Source organism: Ambystoma mexicanum, chromosome 10, assembly GCF_040938575.1.
Source record: "Ambystoma mexicanum isolate Mex_15411 chromosome 10, UKY_AmexF1_1, whole genome shotgun sequence".
Taxonomy (NCBI): domain Eukaryota; kingdom Metazoa; phylum Chordata; class Amphibia; order Caudata; family Ambystomatidae; genus Ambystoma; species Ambystoma mexicanum.
Genome location: NC_090932.1, coordinates 441,227,630 through 441,249,892, shown reverse-complemented (window position 1 = coordinate 441,249,892; position 22,263 = coordinate 441,227,630).

The following is a 22,263-nucleotide window of genomic DNA, read 5'->3' as shown; positions in this document are numbered from 1 at the left end:
CAGCGGTTGTGGCCAGGGCCTAAAGTCTTAGGTGTATATCCATACATATTTCAATGTGTGGGTATGAAGTGGCTTATAGCTCCAGTGTTTACAACTTTGTTTTTGGGTGCATGGCCTTCGGCCATGCAGCCAAGACTCTACACACTCCCCACAACCATATGAGCGATAGCAAATACTACAGGTGCACCCATTGCTGTGACATGCTGCGGTGGTTGTGCGCAGGGCCTAAAGCTTTGGAAGTATGGCCTACGGCCTACAGCCTACAGCCATGCACCCAAGAGTCTACGGCCTGCCCACACCGACCACATACATAGTCGATTGTATGGGTGTTATGTATGAATATATTATGCTGCAGTGTTTTTGGGCAAACCATACCTGGGTGTAAGGCAGCCATACATTCAAAAGTCTATGTCTTGCCCACAACCACCGTAGTATGTAAAACCCATGTAGGCTGATAAGTTAAGAGGTTATAACTTTTTTGTTGGGTGCATGCCCTTGGGCCATGCACCCAAGAATGCAGGGCCTCCCCACAACCACCTGAGTGATGTGCAATACTACGGGTGTGTCTATAGGTGTGTATGCAGCAGTGGATGTGGCGAGAATATAGACTCTTACCTGTATGTCCAAGGATATTGCAATGTATGGGTGTGCAGTAGCTTATTACTCTCATGCGTACAACTTTGTTCTTGGGTGCATGGCCTTCTGCCGTGCACCCAAATCTGTGCACACTCTGCACAACCATCTAACCCATTAGTAATACTACAGGTGTATCCATGGGTGTGACATGCTGTGGTGGTTGTGGCCAGGGCCTACAGTTTTGGAAGTATGGCCTCGGCCTACGGCTTATGGCCATGCACCCAAACCTCTAGGCCTTGGCCACAACCACCTCAGCATATTACACCCATACTCGCTTATACATGAGTAACACACCCATACAATGAAACATTTTAGCTGTAGCATGTACTCATTTTGTACCCAGGACTGAAGGCCCTGCCCACACCTACCAGATACGTAATAGCATGTATGAGTGTGATGTATGAATGTGATATTCTGCACTGCTTCTGGGCAGGTTCTACAGTCTTTGGTGTGTGGCCTACAGCCTGCAACCATGCACCCAAAACTGGATGTCCTGGCCACAACCACTGCACTTTGTGAGATCCATGTTGGCTTGTAACTTTAGAGTTGACAAGTTTGTTCTCGGTTGCATGGCCTTTTGGCCATGCACTCAAGACTGTACACACTCCCCATAACCATCTAATTGATAATCAATACAACAGGTGTATTCCTTTGGTGTGACATGCTGCGGTGGTTGTGGCCAGGGCCTAGAGTCTTGGAAGTATGGCCTTTGGCCTACGGCCTACGGCCATGCATCCAAGACTCTAGGCCCTGGCCACAACCACTGCAGCATGTCACACCCAAGGCGGTGTACTAATAAACAGCACACCCATTCGGAAAAGTAATGTAATAGCGATATGAAGTCAATTTCAATGTTCGCTAACACCACGCGTGTCCTTAGAACAGTTTCAAGGTGCCTTTGCACAGCACTGACTGCACCCCTGGCGGCGTACTAATCAACAGCACACCCATAGGAAAAAATTATGTAATAACGATATGTACTCAATTTCAAAGTTTGCTAACACAACGCGTGTCCTTAGAACAATTTCAAGGTGCCTTTGCACAGCACTGACTGCACCCATGGCGGCGTACTAATCAACAGCACACCCATAGGAAAACATAATGTAAGAACGATATATACTCAATTTCAATGTTCGCTAACATCACGCGCGACCTTAGAACATTTTAAAGGTGCCTTTCCACAGCACTGTGTAAAATACAACCCTTATTAATCCCCTCATTTTCTATAGGTGCAAACATTTCAAACAAGGCGGGCATTGAAAATACATCATTAACACCTACCACCTAAACAAATACAGTTTTTCACCCATCTCTTAGTCTGTGAACCTCCCCAAGCACTATGACAAAGCAAAATAGTTTTCGAAATAGCATGTTCCCGCTGGTCGCCGCTGCGCTGTCGGCGGATCCAAGATGTCGGGCGCATCCAAACAATCTGACGCAGAACACGTCTCACTGCAGCCAATCAACAGACACTTTGTGTGTCCGCATCCATGACGGCAGCCCCTTAGCCAATCGGTATCTTGTCCGCGGAGCGAACAGGGAAGTATGACAGCGGAGCGGACATAGATATCACTAATTTTTTGAGACATACCTTTTGGACGTTTTAAAGAAAAGTACTGCATGGATTGTCACCAAATTTACAAAAGCACGCTTTCAGGACCAAGCCCCTGCCTCAAATTTGGTGAAATTACGTCCAGCGGTTTAGACTGTAGCCGTGCGCAAAGTTTTTCCCCCATTCACTCTATGGGAAAAAAAGATGATTTGTGACCCCCCTATAACTTTTCCCCCCCTGAACCAAACATCAACAAACTTTGCAAAATAATTCAGAGTGGCCCATATACGTTGTGTGCAAAGTTTGGTGAGGATTTGTCCAGGGGGAGTGGAGTTATAGGCTGCCCAAAAAGTGCTTTTCCTATGGAAACAGCAACTTAACCATAACTACACGGCCACGGTATACATATTTATATATATTAAAGTTGCTGGTGATGTTGATTAGTAACACAATTCTGAAACAATATCTCAATTACCCTGAAAACAGAATTTACCCTCAAGAGGTTCAAAAGGAACGTGAAAATATGGCTCCATGAACAGAACACGTAACTCAGATATGCCCATACATTAACCAAATAACCTCACATCTTCCAATGACTCATATTCATAACTCTATCAGACATTTACCTTATGACAAGCATTTCCCTCCCTGGCCACATTTAGCTATTACTAATAACCACAAACTTTCCTGCCTTTGCCCAGTGAAAGGTTTTCCCACTTGTTCCTATGTCCACATGTTTTATGCTTGTAATATTTTTATTTATTCACAGTTCATTCCAGACTCCACCCTCTAATTGTGGCGAAACCATGCTGCTCAGCATTCTCTTGTTTTCAAGATATTGATATTGATATTGATATTTTATTTCTATCGTGCTCATACACAAGCGTCTCAGAGCGCGACAAGGTAAGGGAAGGGGAACAGATGAGAAACAAAAACAACGATCTTACTAGGCCCAGTGACATTGAGAACGTGCAAGTGCAATGGTAGAGGGGGAGAGGGAGAAGTGCATGGAAGGGGGAACAAAAGGAGAGTGCGGAGCAAGGAGGAAAAAAAAACATAAACAATAAATAAATTAATAAATAAAAAGGCAACAAACAGATGGAGTGCAGCCAGCAAGTGGCAGTGCTGGGTTTAAGGGAGCAGGCTGGGTAGGTGTGATAAGTGCAGGAACAACAAAACAAAGAGGTGGGGGCTGTATGGGGACAGATACAGATCCCAGTACAATGGGTTGCCCGGAGGCAGTGCGTCCGCGTGGCAAGAGGAGCAGATACCTGGGCCCGGAGGAAAGAGTGTGGCCAGGTGCATGGTGCCGAGGGAGAGTAGAATCAGCAGGGGAGAGGGGGGCAAAGGTAGAAGCAAAAAGGAAGGTCTTGAGGTGCTTCCGGAACCAGAGATGGTTCTCCTCATGTTTAGAGTGGCAGGGAGGCTGTTGCAGAGGGAGGCCCCAGCCAAAGACAGAGATCTACCCCAGCTCGTTTCTTTGAGAAACGACTGACCCTGAGGGAGTTAGAGGTAGAGGAGCAGAGTGCTCGAGATGGGAGGTATTTGCTGAGGGATAGCTGAAGGTATGTTGGACCCAGGCCCCAGAAAGCCTTGTGGATAATACAGAGGGTTTTAAATGTAATCATTGCATCCACTGGGAGCCAATGGAGAGATTTTAGAGCTGGAGAGATACGATCCCAGGAGTTGAGCCCAAGGACAAGTCTCGCAGTCCTGTTCTGGATAAGTTGCAAAGGGCGCAGAGTAGAGGTAGGTAGATTAAGAAAGAGGCTGTTGCAATAGTCCAATTTAGAAAGAACCAGAGCTTGGGAGACAGTGAGCTTCTGGGGGAATGAGAGGAAAGGAAGAGTACCACTGAGGAGGTGCAGTAGGAAGTTTGACTTTTTTGATACATCAGCGATGTGGGCGGAGAAGGAGAGTGTGGAATCAAAGGTGACACCAAGGTTCTTGGCCTCGCAGGTGGGGATAGGAGGAGGGCCAAGAGAGGCCGGCCAGAGAGAGAGGGGAAAGGAAGGTGATGGTGTGCCAATGAGGTGTATCTCAGTCTTGCTGGCATTCAGACAGAGATCGTTAGTGGCACACCAATCTTGAATGGCAGTTAGGCAATCAGTGATGAGAGAGGTGGAGGAGGTGGCCGAGGGCAGCCTGAAAATGAGCTGAGTGTCATCTGCGTAGCACTGGAAGTTTGAGCAGAAAAAGGCAATACAGCGGGCGAGAGTTGCTAGGTATTGGTTGAAAAGCCACAGCGAGAGGTTAGACCCCTGGGGACACCACACGTGGAGAGGAAGATAGATGATAGTAAGGACCCAAGTTGGACCTGGGAGGATCGATCAGAGAGGAAAGAGGTCAGCCATGCCAGAGCCTGATCGGTGATGCCCAGGTTATCATGGAGATGGTTGAGCAGGATGGTATGGTTGATGAACACATTGCCCCTGAGCTATTCTATGGGCCCATGTCAATAACATGCATGCACCAGAATTTCTGTAACCAATTGCACCTTATCAAAAGCATCAACCCCACTATGTAATTCAACTGTCAGCTCAGATCTCTGACACTGAATGTAAGTAAGCAGATACCTTGTCATGTAGCTTCATCCCATGATTCCTATTCCTTGTACATAAGTCACATCTTTGTATTGCACTAAAGTCCTGCTTCATTTTTCCCAAGCACTTTCAAGCTCACCCTGTGAGTTCTCATATTATCAAATTAAAATATTAATGCAAACTTTTTTGAAAAAAATGTATTAGTGCATTTGGTTAATCAGAAAAACCGTCAGCACATAGAAAAACACATTTTGAAACATATATAAAAATTACTTCACATACAATAAATATTCCATAAATACTTCACTTAAAAAAACAAACTCCATACATGTTCATAATATTATTGCTCAAATACCTTATACATCATAAATATATAATATAAAATATCTATTCAAATTTGATCAATGGTTACTATTGATGGATACAATCCATTTTGTTAAAATATGCATCAAGTTAAAACAAAGACCATAAACTGACCTAAGAGGAAAAGTCCAAGTACTCATCCACACATCTTAGTTCATTGATTCACAGAGTAGTTAAAATAGGTGAGATGCCTCCTTCCAAATATAAAAGGCTGCATCTGTTATCACTATAGATTCTGCTCCATAAATACTTCTCCAGAATTGCCCAGTCTCAACAAACTATATCATTGGAGTAAGAACTGTATAACCCTTCAAGTAGAGACTATTTAGTGTAGGGCAAGAGGTTAGGATATGACTGGTAGTCGTCCATAGAGTCCATCCTTGTGTGGAATCCTAATTCTAGTACCTATGATCTCCCAACTCGGAAGTTTATTAAACCACATCTAGGTGATAAATCTTCTCAGCTGCCTGCACACATTACTTAGTAAGGTATGTGCATGGTAGGTTAGGTACATATTACATCCATTTTTTTAAGAGGATTACTCAAATTGTTGTCTGCATCCGAAACTTGGTTTTATTTTAAAGTTTGATCAGTGCATTGGGGAGGTCTATAATTATAAGTGTTCTTTTATAATGCGCTTAAAAGCAGCAAGTCATTTCTAAGCACGCTTAACACCAGCGAGTAGTTTCTAAGCACGGGATTGAGATTTGAACCTGTGTTGTGCTCTGTTGTCATGCTTCCAAGACAAATGTGTTGCCCCTGAGCTATCCTTCCTCCCCTGTTAGGTGGTCTATGGATATTCCTAAATTACTCAAGTGATTTGTTACAGTAGCCCGAAGTTCTAGTAAGAAATAGTTAGATTGTTCTCAATGGCATTATTTAGCAACTAAGCCCAATAGCAATTGCACTTGCTAGCTTCTGAAAATCACTCTCTTGCTACCGAGGTTTTTCCCTCCTCTCTCAAGGATTCTCTTGTGTGCCCTCCATTGAAGAAGCCATCTGCTGACCCTTCATGTCCGGTTAACTATCACCCCATCTCTATCACTCCCTTCTTTGGAATACTCCTGGAGAAACTGTTCTTTCCCCAACTGGCCAAGCACACTGCGCTCGTTGGTTGCCTTCACGACCAACAATCTGGATTCCGAGCATCCAGAGGCACAGAAACTTCTCTTCTGAACACATGTGAATAATTTCTTGCATCTCTTGACTCTAACACCCCTTTTGTTCTCATTCTACTTGATCTCTCTTCTGCATTCAATACAGTCAACCACTCCATCCTCACAAAGCGACTTTATGACATCTTTGGTATCTCAGAGTGGGCATTGGACTGGCTGACCTCTTTCCTCACTGATCGTCCACACCAGTTTATCCTGGGCTCTTTCTCTTCTACCACTACTGTCTCCACCTGTGGCGTGCCCCAGGGCTCCAACCTCTCACCCTGGCTCTTTAACGTCTATCTCGATAAGGAACTTACTGTTGCATGCAACTGCCTTACTCCCTGGCACTTCTCCCTCTGTGGATTCTCCTAGCACTTACCCCCTTCCCTTCTCCCTCCCTTGCTCTATAATTGCACATTCTGAATGGTCACAAGGGGGACAGCCTCTTTCCTGTCCATCAGTTTTATTTCTATCTGCCTGTTGTTCCCATGTTCCCTTCCCCCCTTGCCCTGTGGGTGCTTTGAAACACAATTTCTGGTTGTATAAGCACCATAACAATGCCCAATATATACATTCATACATTCATTCCCAACCAACAAAGCCCATAAACCTGCATCCAACCAGGTTCTTCATTGGTCTGGTCATTGGCTCAAAGAGACCACCAGCATTCCTGAAATTCTCCCAAAGGCTTGCATTGTTTTCAATTGCAGTCTCCGGAATGATTCTCCAAAAAACCAGGCGCACAAAAGGCTGTGTCACTTTGCAACATGCGTTATACATCTGTTTTCGGGGAAGCAGCAGGAGGAGAGATACCGTAAGAGGTAGCAGGGCTGGCAAATGTAAGTGGCGGGAAGGGGGAGATTCAGGTGGCGGGGCCATGCAGTGCTAGGGGGGACAGGAGGGGTCTCCCCCTGAAATGGAAAGGGGAAGGTGGAGGGAGGCATAAGACAACGTTTGTACCCTGGGCCTTCATGGGTTGCAATCTGCAATATGAGCTTTCTGTTTGCTGGGTTCCTATGTCCATATGAACCCCAAACCATCATTTCAATTGAACGGCAGGCAGTTTTTAGCTGGAAATGGGGAAACTGGTTACTTGTGAGGCAGTCCATCCAGAGGGTCCAGAGTGGCCTTTTAAAGAATAGACTGGTTAGGGAACATGTATGCTTGTGAATGACAGAGGGTGGGAAGGGAAATGACCGGCCAAACAAATACATTCACACATGCATTGAACACCTGAAACGCTTAAACGGGAAATATTCTGGAGATCAGAATGAGCAGTATTGGAACTTTCCTAATTCCAAAAGGAGCTGGAGAATTGCCAAAAGGTAACCACCATGCAAACTAATCTCCTCAGCCAGGGGCTGCGTGCTTTATGCACGCGAGTCTGCCACACAGGGATGATGCTATACTAACAGACATACAAGGGCAAAGACATGCAAAGGAACTCAAAGTACAAATGGATGAAGAACGATCTTCTCGGGAGGATTGCTCAGGGGCAACGTGCCTGGCTTGGAAGCAATACGACGCAGAGCAACAGGTCCACTCTTAGAAACCGCTGGGTATTAAGCATTTCAATTACAAAAACACTTAAAGAAGTATGCAGGCTGTTATGCAGTGTATAGAAGACATCAGTGGACGTTACATTTAGATAAGAGCTGGAGTGAGACTAATTGACTCCCTGAAACTTGGCCTGCTCCGATAAAGTCAACAGTTCTCCCCTGCAAAATGAGGCAGTAGAACCTATATGGCTTTGCAATACTAAATGCAACATGTCCACTTGAAAGGGTGCATTTAAGAATGAGGCAGCTCTATTTTGCTAATTCGTTGAATGGTCTTCCTGAAGGACACTTTCAAGGATAGCCCATCCCGCCATCTTCTTTAACCTGTCTTCCCTGATGGAACCATTTGAGCATAGCAAGCCAACAGCACATGCACAGCACCCACCCTGCCCCCATACCAGTGGAGCTCAAACCCTGCTGCCAACCAGCAGCCCTTTCTCCTCGTCTAGTTTACCAATCTCCATGAATAGCCGCAGTGCCTATTATCCCGCTGAATAATGCACAAGGACAGAGGTTTTTTTTGACTCCGCAGAACGGCTGTGACGCATCCCCCCCCCCCCCCCCTTCGCACCCCTCCTACCAGCGAAATGGAAAAGTCAATCTTTTTAGCTTTCTCATCTTGTTTTTATATGGCGGTGTGGGCACCACAAGTCACTTTTACGGCGCGCGCTCCTCCTGAGAGCGCCTGCTAATGATACCCCGATGGCTGCAGGGGTGGAATTTATATAAGCCGCGGCTGAGCCATTTTCAAGGGAAGTAAATATTGTTCACTACTGTAAATGGGGGAAAAAACAGGCAGGTTAGGAATTTAGAATGCAAATAATGAGTAACGAGAGATGAAGATTGCAAAAGGGGGCAGGCGGATTTATGTGAGTAATAAAACGCTGCTAGGAGTGAGTAGGGTTTTTACAGAGCGCTCGGGTAATGTAGCATTCAGCACCTAGAATGTGCTCCATGATTCTCAACTATCTTTCTATCTAAAGCTCTCTATTTCTCTTGCTGTTTGTATTGCTGACCATGCACTCTTCTACAGTATGAACCTCTGCCATACACTCAGTCAGTCACACTATCTAGTCAATCTATCTATATGCCTCTCTGTCATCTATTTCCATCTGGCCACCTATCTGTGTCTATCTTTCTGTCTGCCTCCCTGTCTGTCTGTCTATCGATGCCTTCACACCAAGACAATGCTGTAAACGTCAAGCACTTCCAGCTGGATGAGCCCAGTAGGGAGTGCAAGATAAACCTCTAATTATCTATCCATCCCATCCACCCATAGGTCTGTCTCCCGAATGCCTTTCCCATCCATCACCATTTATCCTTCCATCAGTCTGTTTTTTATCCATTTCGACCTACGCTCCTTCCTTCCTCACGTGTCTTCCCTTAGGCTCCCTTTTCTTTCTTTCCTCCTCCACTTTTTAACTCACTCTTTTCCTCTCTGGACCCATAGTTCTCCCTCTCATGTTCCCTTTCTCTGCCTCTCTCTCTCTCTCTCGTTCACAATCCTCATCACTCGACCGTCATTGTCTCCTTTGGATGGTAAAATCTTCCACGTGTTCATGTTTTTTTTTTGTCCCTCATTGAAAGCGTCTAAACAAGGAAAAATATTTAAGTTGCAGCCTGCTTTTGTATTAACCCCTCAATGTTTCTTCGTATCGTTTTCTAATGCTGGTAAGGTTGCTCAGTGGGATAGCGCACCCACTGCAGAGATACATGCATAACAGCCCCTCGCCGTTTAATGCTTGATCACACAAGTACCATAGAGATATTTATGCCTAGAGATAATTATGTTACTAAAGTGAGCTCAATAAATGTAGTTATTATGATGTTCTCATTTATGTTAGGTTATACAATAATTATACTGCACCCAACACCATCGTAGTGGTTTTACAGTTCCTCGCCTTGTTCAAAAGGTGGCATAATGTGACTCTGAAAGGGTGTCGCCAGACCTTAGTCTGTTGAAAGGAAGGGACGGTTTGGGGAGGAGGTGATAGGAGAAATTAGACAATAGAATGGCCAAAATCAGAGAGGAAAACCATTGCCAAGAGTGGGAGAGATGTGGTTGTCGAAGTAGGGATTTGTGTTTCACAAGTGTGCTAGGTTATTGGTGAGCATGCGTGTAGGGCCCAAGAGAGTACGACTCGGATTAGAGCACAGTTTCAGTGTAATGGCAGTATCTAGAACCGACCAAGCATGGTACTGATGACGTAAGTTGGTGAATGGTTGTGTGATGGATTTGAGAGGTGAGAGGGGCTCAAGCTATACAAAAGTATATATTATTCCCTGACGATGTCTGTGCACTTGGCACCCCAGCCTTTCCTCTCCTATATTTCTGTGAAGATCCTACACTCATCTATGCTCTGTTAATTTGGTAGGAGATGCATGTTCAGAAAGGCAGACGAAAGTAGCCCTCTGATCCTGAAGGAGTAACAGGGGTTTCAGCCATTTTATCCACACATCTGAATCCTGTGGCCTGTTTGTGTGATGATATATGGTTCATGGTTACTAACACTTTAATGTTAGGGTGGGTGTATCGAAAAATGAAATGAGCATTAAGCCCAGTGCACATTATGTCACACACAACTCCTTTATCGCAGACACCAAATGTAAATACAAATGGTCATCACTTTAAGCTGGATATGAAACAGAGGAGAACTCTGGAAAGGAGTGTGACCAATTCATGTTGGCCATGGCCTGAAGTTGGGACAGATGACATACACAAGTGCTACCTAGCCCAAACAATATATTATGAGGTCCTGCAAGCATGTGCTTGGTTCACACAGCATAGCCACGAGTGGTGGTATCTGCCTCCAGTAAATAACGCCCCATCTGGTTCAGTTGCTGAATTATTTTCTGTTTGTAAATACATCCGTTTCTCACTCAGTAGTATAAGCAATTCAATCAATGAGGAAATCAATTTTGCTTTCTGAATAAATGATCTAGGTCCAGTGTGCTTAGTATCTTTTCTTAAGTGCTCGTTTAGGGTGTCAGCTGCCCTGCTGACTGTTTCACGATATTCTCACGTTATTAGCACCCTGCCTTCAGATATGTAGGATTGTGCCACAGTTTGAAGCATGAAGGATGGGCTGTTGGTATGTGCCTATGCTCTGGGGTGAGAGGGCAAGGGGTCGGGGGGCTGCACAAGTCTTCTCAATCTAAAGGCTGAGTCACTTTAAATGAGCTCTTGCTGGTCAAAAACAGACCACTTTAAAAAGGGGTAAACTTAACAGAGAAACATTTATCCTGATTCCAACTCTTTGGAGTGGGGCAGGGAATATGCTTAGTGACCGATGAAGATCAAGGAGTGGTTGAGCGCTCGCTGCTGCGATCTGAGCATGATCTTCAGGTTATAGGTTCAAATCCCGGCAAGGTCAACTCAGCCTTTCATCCTTCCGAGGTAGATAAATGAGTATCAATTTCGGTTGGGTGATATTGTATGTAAATATGTGCTCTGTAAAGCGCTTTGGATAAAGGCGCTATATAAATAACACCCCAATATCATTATCATTAAACCCAGGGATATTACCCTTTCGAGTTTGTATTAGCAAATATCTCTATTATATGTAATGCACCACACAGATGCCTCAGAAGGGGGGCTTAGAGGGCCCCGAGACTGCATTGAGAAATGGGCCACCACTGAGCCCTCACACATCTTCAGCTGGCCTGGTGATCACTCATGAGAAAGGGGAGGAGGATAAGCCAAATAAGTGTAAGCTACTTGCTGCTTTGCATAAAAACAAATAGCATTTTGAGAACATAAGAATGAGCACACACATTTATAAATGACATAGTTACGACAGTGATCCAAGCCTGCAATTCTTCAGAGCACATAATGCAAAATGACCTGCCTGCTTATTCCATTTATGATAACACCCCAGCAATACAATGGGCCTCATTCCGAGTATGGCGTTAAGGGATAGCGGCCACCGGTAACGAGACCGGTGGCGGTGATCCCTTACCGCCATACTCTGAGTTCCCTTTGCGCCCTCGCCCTTAACGCCTGCTTTGAGCATAAAAGTATATGGGTAGTCCGGGATTTGATGTGTTTTTAACAGTAAGACAAGTGTAACATTCGTATTATGTCTAGGAAAATTCTGCTTCCGCTGATTCTTTCCTGTAAGTAAGCAGGGACATCATTTCACTAATTTGACAGGGGTAGAGGAAGTGACATCACACGACCCTTGAACCCCTGATGACATCACAGGAAGCGATGTCATTTGACCCCACCCCAAAGTGATATCGCGGGAAGCGATGGTACATGACCTTTCACCCATTGACAAAACAGGAAGTGGCATCACATAGCATTGCACACTACGAAAAATATGGTTATGATATCACTATAATGTGATGTACATTTCATACAAGAATGGATCGCCATATGTACAGTTAAGATCAGTGTGTATTGGCCCATATTACCAAATTAATGTGAATGCAAGCAGACGTCCATGACCAAATGATAATGATGTGTTATTATATAGCGCTTACCTTAAGCGCTTTATATAGAAAAAACATACACCCAATATCCCCCAATCTGTGTTGGTACTCATTTATGGACTTCAGAAGGATGAAAGGCTGAGTTGCTGCGTTTAAGAACAGTCTAAATCAGTGACTCACCATCTGAAGTGTGTGTGAAATAATGAGTCTAGCAATTATTGTATAGAATTCCAGAAAAACATTATTTGGTATTCCTATTCTTTCTTATTTAGGGTCAGTGCTGAAAGTGTTAGACTTGTGGCACTCCTGTTCTTATTTTTCTTCTTTTTTTAAAGGGCCTGAACAAGAAATTCAGCCACTCCAGAAGTAAAGAGCCACATGATGCTGGCCACAGCCCAGAAGCTTGCATTGAAAAAAATGTTGTGTTTTTTTTTTTTAGAGGTCGCAAGGGAGACCACAGAGGTCACAAGGGAGACCTTAGAGGTCGCAGTTGCGACCTCTGGCGACCCCTAAATGGCGTTCCTGTAAGTAAGGTATTAATATGAAAACTGTAATTGTTGTATCTGCTGTATTCGGTTTAATGGTGTATATACAAAGCCACTTGGCTGAATGTATATTAATAATAAATAAATAAATATTATGTCTAATGGATATACAGTAAGTGATCATTAGAAATGAGCATTGTACATTTGTAAACAAAACCCCTTTGCATTCAATGACAAGGTATGTATGCAGATACCAAAAAAAAACTTAGATGCTTCACAATTATCATTCACTGGCATAGAAATGTGTGTAGAGCCGAAGACAACTCAAAACAAGGAACTCCTATGCCACTTTACATGAACTATTAGTTGTCAATGAAGACCATTCCGTAATTAATTACAAAAATATTAATTTTTCATTTTTCATATTTGGTTAGTCAAAGGGAACACACATTGCATATTAATATGAGATGTGGCCAGAGTATCTAAAGTCATACAGCTTGACTTATCATATCATAATTCACAAAATCATACTCAATCTGATGCCAGCTGCATATACAAACCGTAATGCCAAGTGATGCATACGTGTCTATGTGCAGGACTGGTATGCACAAACTTCCTTCTGGAGAAAATAGTAACGACAAATGAAAAAACAGAAGTGGTAGTGGTGCGCTGAACACTGCTGGCACCAATTAATCAAACTGTCATACATCAGTGCAAAGGATGCCTATTATACATCAAAAAAGCCTCATGGGCAGAAAAAAGCTGCATTGTTCTGGCTGGAAATTAATCACGCATGTTCTTGAGTTGACTTCCAATTGGTAAACGGCCTACTCGAGTTTTGGCTGCAATAGCTCTGTTTTAGCCAATGAGCCCAGCATTGATCAGGGCAGACAAACATTCGGTTTGTGGTGGGAGTGATGAATAATGTTTAAGTCAAAAAAAGAGAAGAGATTGGTATCAAAACCTAACTCCCCCATTACGGGAATGGCATGAGGTGAATAACCACATAATCATGAATACCTGTTAAAACTTGGAGAAACTCCAAGGGTGGTCACATCTATAGAAAGAGGCCTCAACATGCCTGGGCGATGACTGAAGACCAACGTGGAGGGCTGGCACAAGGGGAAGCCAGCAGACATGGGTGCAGAAGAAAACATGTGTAAATGTAAAAGTAATTGAGAGAACAATAGTCGGCTGGAAGCTGAGATGTCTGCTTTGCCTTTGCCGCCTGTCCTCTGTATTTCAACGGGATGCCTTATCTGTTATCAGCAAGGCAGAGCCTCAGCTTGCTTTCAATGTGCGTATATAGGTGCACTTCTGGCCGTCAACTCATGAAACCAACAATGAATCGCACGCGTTGAGATTGCCGGCTCCCATCCACTTCAACCTGGTGTCACCCTGCCAGTGAATGAATACAGGGGAAAGGGAAATAGAGAGGCTCAGTCGTGCTATACCAACAATTCTGTGTATGCCTACAAGTCTGCCACCCTGTTGTCATTACACAGCGTGCTGTGGTAAACAGGCTATGTAAGTAGATGTACTACTCAACTATATTTTAATTCATGCCTGCTCACTGGTCGAGACCTTCAACTTCTTCCCTATCCGTTAGTGGTGCACACTACTGAGGGAGGACATCTGTGCGTGAAAGCTTAAATAAGAGGAGGTGGCAAGAGTATTAGTATCAGTGTGATACTCGGTGCCTGCTCAGTTCTTATCAAAGTGGTGTTGTAGTAAAGCAAGGCTTACCCTCAGTTTTGCTTTGTCTGTGCAGAAGTGTGGGTGAAGCACTGGTAAATTGTACAGTGTCAAGCTTGTTCACAATGGTCAGGCATTTGTACATTGCCTAAATAAAGGATACAGAATGTATCACTTATAATAAGCATGCTGCTTGTAACACAAGCGAATGATGTGTAACCCGAGATAGTCTGACGGGGATACACTGTGTTGACGGCCTACGTTTTGTGGGGCAGCTTGCTACAAATCTCATCCTATGTTGTTTGAGTCGTGCAGCTATCGTGTTATAAAGATGATAAAGAAGCTTTTGATGGAGCTCATCTGCATGGGCTTTGCCACATTTAGCAGCCGTTCAGTCCAGCCAAGCTGCTGGGGGAAACCGATTGGTTTCGGCTTCCCGACTGAAAAGCATAATGGTCTCCTAGCAATGGGAGTGGACGCCACGCCCTACACATTTTGCTTTGGCAAGTGCAGGAGCTGCCTGCTAGTAATGCGGCCTGCTATTTTGGAAGAGGGAGCGTGATATGGAAAGAATAGTCAGGTCCTGTAAAAAGTACAGGGGTATACAGACTAAAGCGCAGTGGCGCATTCAAGGGTGTTGCCTCCTAATGTGTTGGAGTGATTTGGCTGCGGCTCTTATTCTAAAAGCATTTAACATGGTGTATCATGAACTGCATAACAGGTGTAGCCCATAAGGCAGAACGATTTGCCTGATCCACCCTAACATATATAAATGCATATGAGCGTTATTGTAGGCTGGTAAACTTCATCCATTTCAATCACCCAATTTGGTGATATCTCCCATTTTGATGATATCTCTAAGGGCCAGAACCACCAGGGGCTCAGCTTGTGCAGTACAGAATTGGGACAGGACTGGACTGAGTGCAACCATCTGTTGGCCATGTGTATTTGCACCAAGATTAGGTGGAACCCCGGTTCTAAACCATTGTTGGCCCAAGGGTACTCTAAAGCCAGGATATATGAGTGTAGCTGCCGGGTAGAACTTCCATTAATTCATCACTGTTTCCGCAATGCAGGTCTGCTTTTAGACCATGCTCATATGTCCTCCACCTGAATATCCAATATTGTTCCATTTTGTATAGACGTGCAGTTGTTGAAAAATTGAGCCAGTTGGGTTTAATCACGTCTAATCTACCCAACTAAGGTCATCCGGACCACTGTTAAAGGTTAGGGAAATGCTACCAGTCGTGCAGGGCTCGTACCATTCTTAATTCTGTTGTGGTATTCCTTAATTCTCACTGAGACCTTTCTCATGGTCTTGCCAATATATAATAATTTACATTTGCATTTGCATTTTATCACATACACTGCATTGATGGAGTTGCAGTTTGTGAAATTACGGATTTCCCAACTGAAAGCTCCATGGCAGACATTGCATTTACCACATGGAAAATGCACCCGTACCGGGTCTCTCTAAGCATGCCATGCTGCCATTAGGGTATTCTGTATTTGGCTTGTGGGTGGCTTAAGATTGGAATGTACCATCCAATCTCTAATCTTCCTGTCTTTTCTAAGGGCAAAGAGAGGCAGTTCACTGGTGCAGCCAGTGGCAGTCACCAATCTTCAATATTTCTTAACCAATTTTTTTATTTGGTAGTGTGTATACCGTATGTCATCACACAGACCATCCGGTTTGTGTTCGACTTACCTCCTCCCTGGGTAAGGAGGGCATCTCAATTGGAGTATCTCACCCGTTTGGCTGCATGTCTGACTGTTTTGCAAGGATATCTCCTTTCTCTTAATCTATCTGCTAGAATGCATGCCTGGTTTTCAAAATCATCCAAATAAGGCAAATCCCTTTGTAGACAAATACATTGTCCATAGGGGAGATTGTCCCTGGGTGACTTTTGGGTGCAGGCTGGAGTATAGCAACATCGTTTTGTGTTCTGTTTCCTTCCTGTAAAAGTTGTAAAGATAGCCATCATGATGTGCAATTGTCAGGTCTAGAAATGCGATAGACTGTGAGTCCACTTGGGTTGCAAAGCTAAGGTGGCTGTTGCAGAGATTGAGCCAATCAAGGAAAATTTCAAGCTCCACTGCCATCCCCATCCAGATAAAGAATATGTCGTCAATGTATCTCACCCAGTTACTTATCTTTGCGCTAAACAAATTGTTACAGTATATGTTATCATCCTCAAACTTAGCCATATAGGTGTTGGCCAGACTGGGCGTGAAAGATGCCCCCTCACTGTCCCTTTAGTCTGCAAGAATAAATCATTCCTGAATGAGAAAAATGTAGTGTACAGAGTCATTGATAAGAGATTTAGAATAAACTGGGTGGTCACTTTCTGTGGAAGCCTGTATCCAAATACCAGGCTCCTCTCCATCGCTGTGGATGCCTCTTTTGATGCTGTTCTCATTCTACATACAAGCACCTCCTTCTTGATGTCTCTATTTTTTCTGCTTGCACTTCTCTCAGCAACAGCAAGAGGTGACTTTAGCAAACACACACCTGGCAACATGACTCTCGCCTATAGATGGACAGAGATTAGAGTAAGAGAGAGAAGAGAAAGCGAAGGAGGGAGGGAGAGAGAATAAGAAAGAGCACACGGGAGAGAGTGAGCAATAGCAAGAGAATGTGTATGAGAATGTGAGAGAGAGGGAGAGAGAGAGAGAAATTGCTCGAACCTCATAGGATACATAGGGCATAGCTAGTTATTATGACTTCAGTTCGTTTTTTGGGGGGATTGACCTCAGACAAAAAGTCCATATACCCTTTGGGACAGTTAAGGGTCACCTGCCTATGTTTGGTGCCTCAAGTTGAATGCACAAAGGTGTGCACTGTCTTCTGGAACATAAGGATTTACAAATGAAGTAAGCAGCTGCCATCTGCTAGACATTGTTTGGGCAAGAATGAATGGGGTTTGAGGTACTTGTGACAGAAAATGACATCTTCTTTTGTATGTGGGGTTATTTGAGTACAGACTAAAGGAATTCAACTATGGCAACAGCTGTCATACATTACTTCTTGTAGTTACTTGAATACATGAATCACACTAAAGTATCAAGACAGGGAACAATAATATGGTATGTCCAAGTGGGGTAAATTGCACCAAGGAAAATATGACAAATGCTTCTGGTGCTCACCTAGCACATAAACTCGGCCTGATGGGTGGCAAGTGGCCAAAGAGATGGTGAAAGCTGAGCCAGGATGGTGGCTTAGTGAGACGTGCCATTACAGGCTCCCACCCAGTTGACTATTTTTAAGAAATGAATCTCAGTATTTCATCATCAAAATTGCAATCCAGTAATTATTTATATCTGGGTAATTCAGGACATAGTTTGATGCAGTTATTGGTGGGGCAGAATCGGTCCTGCTAGGCGACCTGAATCTATGAATGTGAAGCTAAGTTGGTGCTGCAGGAGTGAAGATTAAACGATCTGGCCCTTCAAAGGAACTTGGATAGAGACCACGGAGCAAGTGCTGGGATTGTGCCCGGCAAATGACTGTGGTTTCCTGCTTGAAAGCTGCAGGTGTTCAAAGGTCAGAACTCAGGGAGCAGGGAGATCTATTCAATGACTAATACAATGTTTGGAAACATGGATGCTGCCTACACGGCATGAACACATGTCTGTATGGTGGGGCTCTCCTTCCAGAGCACTCGGACACCTCAAAGAATCTCACCCCACGTTAGATGGACCCAACACTACTGTAGACTGTAACGGGCCCTCAGTGGGGAGGTAATGTTGGTCGTCTCACTCCTCCTTTCTGGCTGTCGACTGACAGTGTCTTGCATTCTGTTTTTTTTTTTTCATTGTTCATTGTAAGTAAACAAATGTGTAGGTGCATGCCGTGCCTCCCTATTGAGGCTAGGTGAGGTGGAACGTGAAACTCTCAATAGTTGATTTAGTAAAAATAATTAAATCTCTAAACATGTCACGGGCATCCGGGCAGATGGAACATGCAACACCTAGCTAAAAAAGAACCCCCTGTTATGGGCAAGGATATTGTTTCATTAATTTAAGGAGTTTGGGCAGGCAACTGTTCTTTCCAGCTCTTGGGCGGGTGGTAATATCATAGATGTGCATACAAAAGGAAGCTGGAAAGTCCCAGGTAATTACCATCTCCCGGCTATGTTGGACAGACCAACGTACATTTTTGCACGTGCGTTGTTAGTAGAGTTAAGAACTTGGAGTGAGTCAAATAACATACTACCCCTTAAACAAATGGGTTTTCGATCCAACACAACCACATTGCAAAATCTATTGACACTTGGTGCTGTTGTAGAGCAAGCCTGGGCTAAACGTAGACAACCGTTACATTCTGCGTTTTTCGATTTCAGTGCACCCTTCAACACCATCGTTAGAGAGTGGTTGTGATGGAAACTCGTGGCTAATAATCTCCCGATGGGCCTGTTGTGACTTTCTATTGTGTTGCACGCAAACACTCGGATCAGAGTTAAGAAGGATGCCATTGGGCGTGTAATGGACTGGCTTCCTGTACAGATGGGTTGAAAAAAGACTATATATTGGCCCCAACACTTTTTAACTTGTAGCTGTCGGACCTTGATAGAACTTGAAGTCTCCCAGGGCCTGTACATAAGACTGGGTGTATCTCTGGTGGCATAGCTTGGCTATGTCAACGATATTCTGTTGTTGTTTCATACACCTTGGGGCCTGCAAGTCCAACTGCAGGCACTGGGTGAGTATGCAACAGTAAATGGCTTAAAGATCAATATTGAAAACACCAAGATCATGTTTATTTCTCCCACTGGTGTCAAGTTGAGAAAGTATTGTTGGCCAATAAAGCAGAACCATATGGAACAGGTGCCCATATATACATTTCTTGGGCTGCTGGTGGACAATTAGCTATCTTGGAATACTCATTGGCAGGCACTGTACTTACTCTAAGACTATCCAACATACTGGACCTATCAGTAAGGTAAATTGCAAACAGTGGGGCCACTCTGTGTAGACCATACGTACTCTCTACAAATCGAAAATACGACCTAACTTAGAATATGGTGCTAAAATCTGGGCATGCAAATATAGAGATGCTTAGGGCAAGGTGCTTAAAATACTATTGAGAATGCCAAAGGCTTGTACAACGGATTAAATCCAAATAGAATTTAATTTGATGAGCATTTCCACTTTTTAAGCTACTGAAAAGATCCCTATTGTTTGGGGGATTGGCTATGTCTGATATGGGCACACCACTTTTTAAATTGACTGATCTTATTTGTGCAGATCTCAGTTAGATTGTAGGAGCTGTATGTGAATGCTCAGGGCTGATGCTGATGTTTGGGCCTCATGAATGTCATTGTTCTGTAAGCAGATTCAATTCAACACTACAGCTAAGTTAATGCCTAGTGTGGGATGCTGAGGGAAACCCTTATTAATATCTTTTTATGTCCAGTTCGTTTACTCTGGATGACAACCCTTATATAACACCCCTCTCTTAGAATCCCCCTGAACCTACTGAGCCAAGAAGTAGGTTGGTTTTGCAAATTAAAAGGTTTATTTGAAAATTAAACAATATATATCTATCAAACTTTTATAGTAAATTAATATTTGATAGCACACTTGTAAGGATGATAGTGATCAACAATGAATAATGTTACAGTGGTACACTCTTTTGATGGCTTGGAAGTGATATAGAGAGGATCAAGTAGCTGAGAATGCTTTTATGGCTTCAAGGACAATGCAATGATGAATGAAAATGCCGTACAGAAAATAAACTTGATATGACTTCAACAAAAGACAATGTAATCGCTTTTCTTTGACAATTCACCCTCCCCCCTCTATGTGAGGAAAAGAGATGGGAGGAAAGCACACAGTTCTCAGGAATGCAATCAAATATAATTCAGTTCCCCCTAGCAAGCTTAGAGGAAAACAGGTAGGAGTTTTAAACACAGGCAATATACTTTGATGTGGTTGCAATTAAGTGAAAAATATGCTAAAAAGGCTTTTAATTCCCTATAGGAGGTTCAGGGTGAGTGAGAGATTCTTAAATTAAGTCAGGATCACTTTAGCAATGCTCTATGAATGATTGTCAGGTTGCACACGAATTTCAGCAAGGAAAGCAAGGACAAATATTTTTACACGTGGCTGAAATTAAGCAAAATGTCAAATCGCGGCAAATTTAGACGCATACGTCGAGGCACTATAAGAAGTAGGGAGTCGGTACTAGGCTCGCTGGAAAGCTTAGAATCTTAGCTTAAAGATGACAGTTAAAGTCGCTCCTATCACAAACGGTTCCGGAGATACGGCCGAATTAGTAAAGGTTGTTTTTCGGATTTGAAATTTTAAAGCTCAGAATGACAGATGACAGTTTTCAGTTTTAAAGATGACAGAATGACACACTTCTGGGAGGCAGTTCTAATAGGCTAAAATAGTTTGGATTAGATTATTTTAAACTAAGAGATTGGTTTTGGCACAGTGCTAGCTGGGTACTCACACTAGATTTTGGACAGGAATGCGACTTTGTCACCGATCGGGTCAGGATTGGCTGGACTTCTTCTAGCGGTTCTTCACAGCGATCTGGTCTCTGGGTCTCTGGTTCTGTTATCGGTTCTGCTAGCGGTTCCGGTTACAGCACTGCTTTCTGGATACTGCTACAGGTTCTTGCAAAAGTTCTTGGCAAAGATTTCAAACAGCTCGCCCGGCTGTTGAATAGTTTGGTTGGTTTTGAGGCCTGCGGAAGAGGATTCAGCTTGTGAATTCAGGCCTCTCTGCTACAAATTCTGCAGTTAATTTCTGGTCTCTGGAGATTGATGGATTGAAGTCTGGATATCTGGATGTGAAGCGTGAAGTGTCCCGGCAAAACGTCCCGCAAGAAAGTGGAAAGTGAATCTCTCTCTACCTGGGTTTCAATGTTCCTTTTATGTGTTTTGAAAATGGGTGTGTGCCTGGGCCTAGCTAAGCCTGCCCCTCTCACTTATCATTGGCCAAGCTTTCCTCTCTCCCTTGATTGGGGGAAAGAATTGGAGTGTCAGAGTGATGCTGTAGGTTTTATGGTCAGAGGATCTTCCCCTTGTAAACTTGCACACAAATCTATTTCTGACCCAAATACATATTTAGCTCTGTACCATTTTTCGAATATTATAGGTCCAGTTAACATATTTTCTGTAGCACCAAACCATCCGATCCCTGTCTTTGTACGATGTCGTATCCACTTATGACAGAATTCTCACCTTTTCATCCAGATAACGACCTCTAAACCTTTCCAGATTTTACACAAATGTGCACCAGGGATATGGGTTACAGATGATAAAGTGTCAGATTTTTAACATGCATACATTTGGAGTAACAACCTTTTTTTCCGCTACTATCCCCAAGAAGATACCACAGGGTCCTAACACCTCTCAAAATGTGCACAGAAAAATCACAAAAATGATGATGTTATTTATATAATTTTGACAAGTCTGCACTGTGAATTATCCATCTTTTAAAAATCATGCTCTGGCCCCAAAGGGGTGTGGTTTTCCAAAGCACATGGTGGAATTTCTGGTTTATCTACTTCCCCCAAGCACAGCTTGCCCTCACAGGCACTGCCCCTCCCAGTTTCTCTCAAGAGGAAGCCATTTTACGACCCCCCCAATATAACATTTGCCTGAGGTCAGAGACAGTGCTTTGTTTAGTTTCCTTTAGTCCCCATGTGCCACTCCCCTAATTCAATCAGAGAGGTGTCATCTCCTTTTGGCAGGGGCAGCAGAATGCAGCCAGGCCTGGGAAGAGTTGTTGAGCCAGTTCAACTCCTGTCGGGGGTAGTTGTCAGGCAGAATTCTATCTTCTTTAAGCCCGGATTCAGCTTAATGTCATGGTGGTTACCAGTTTTCT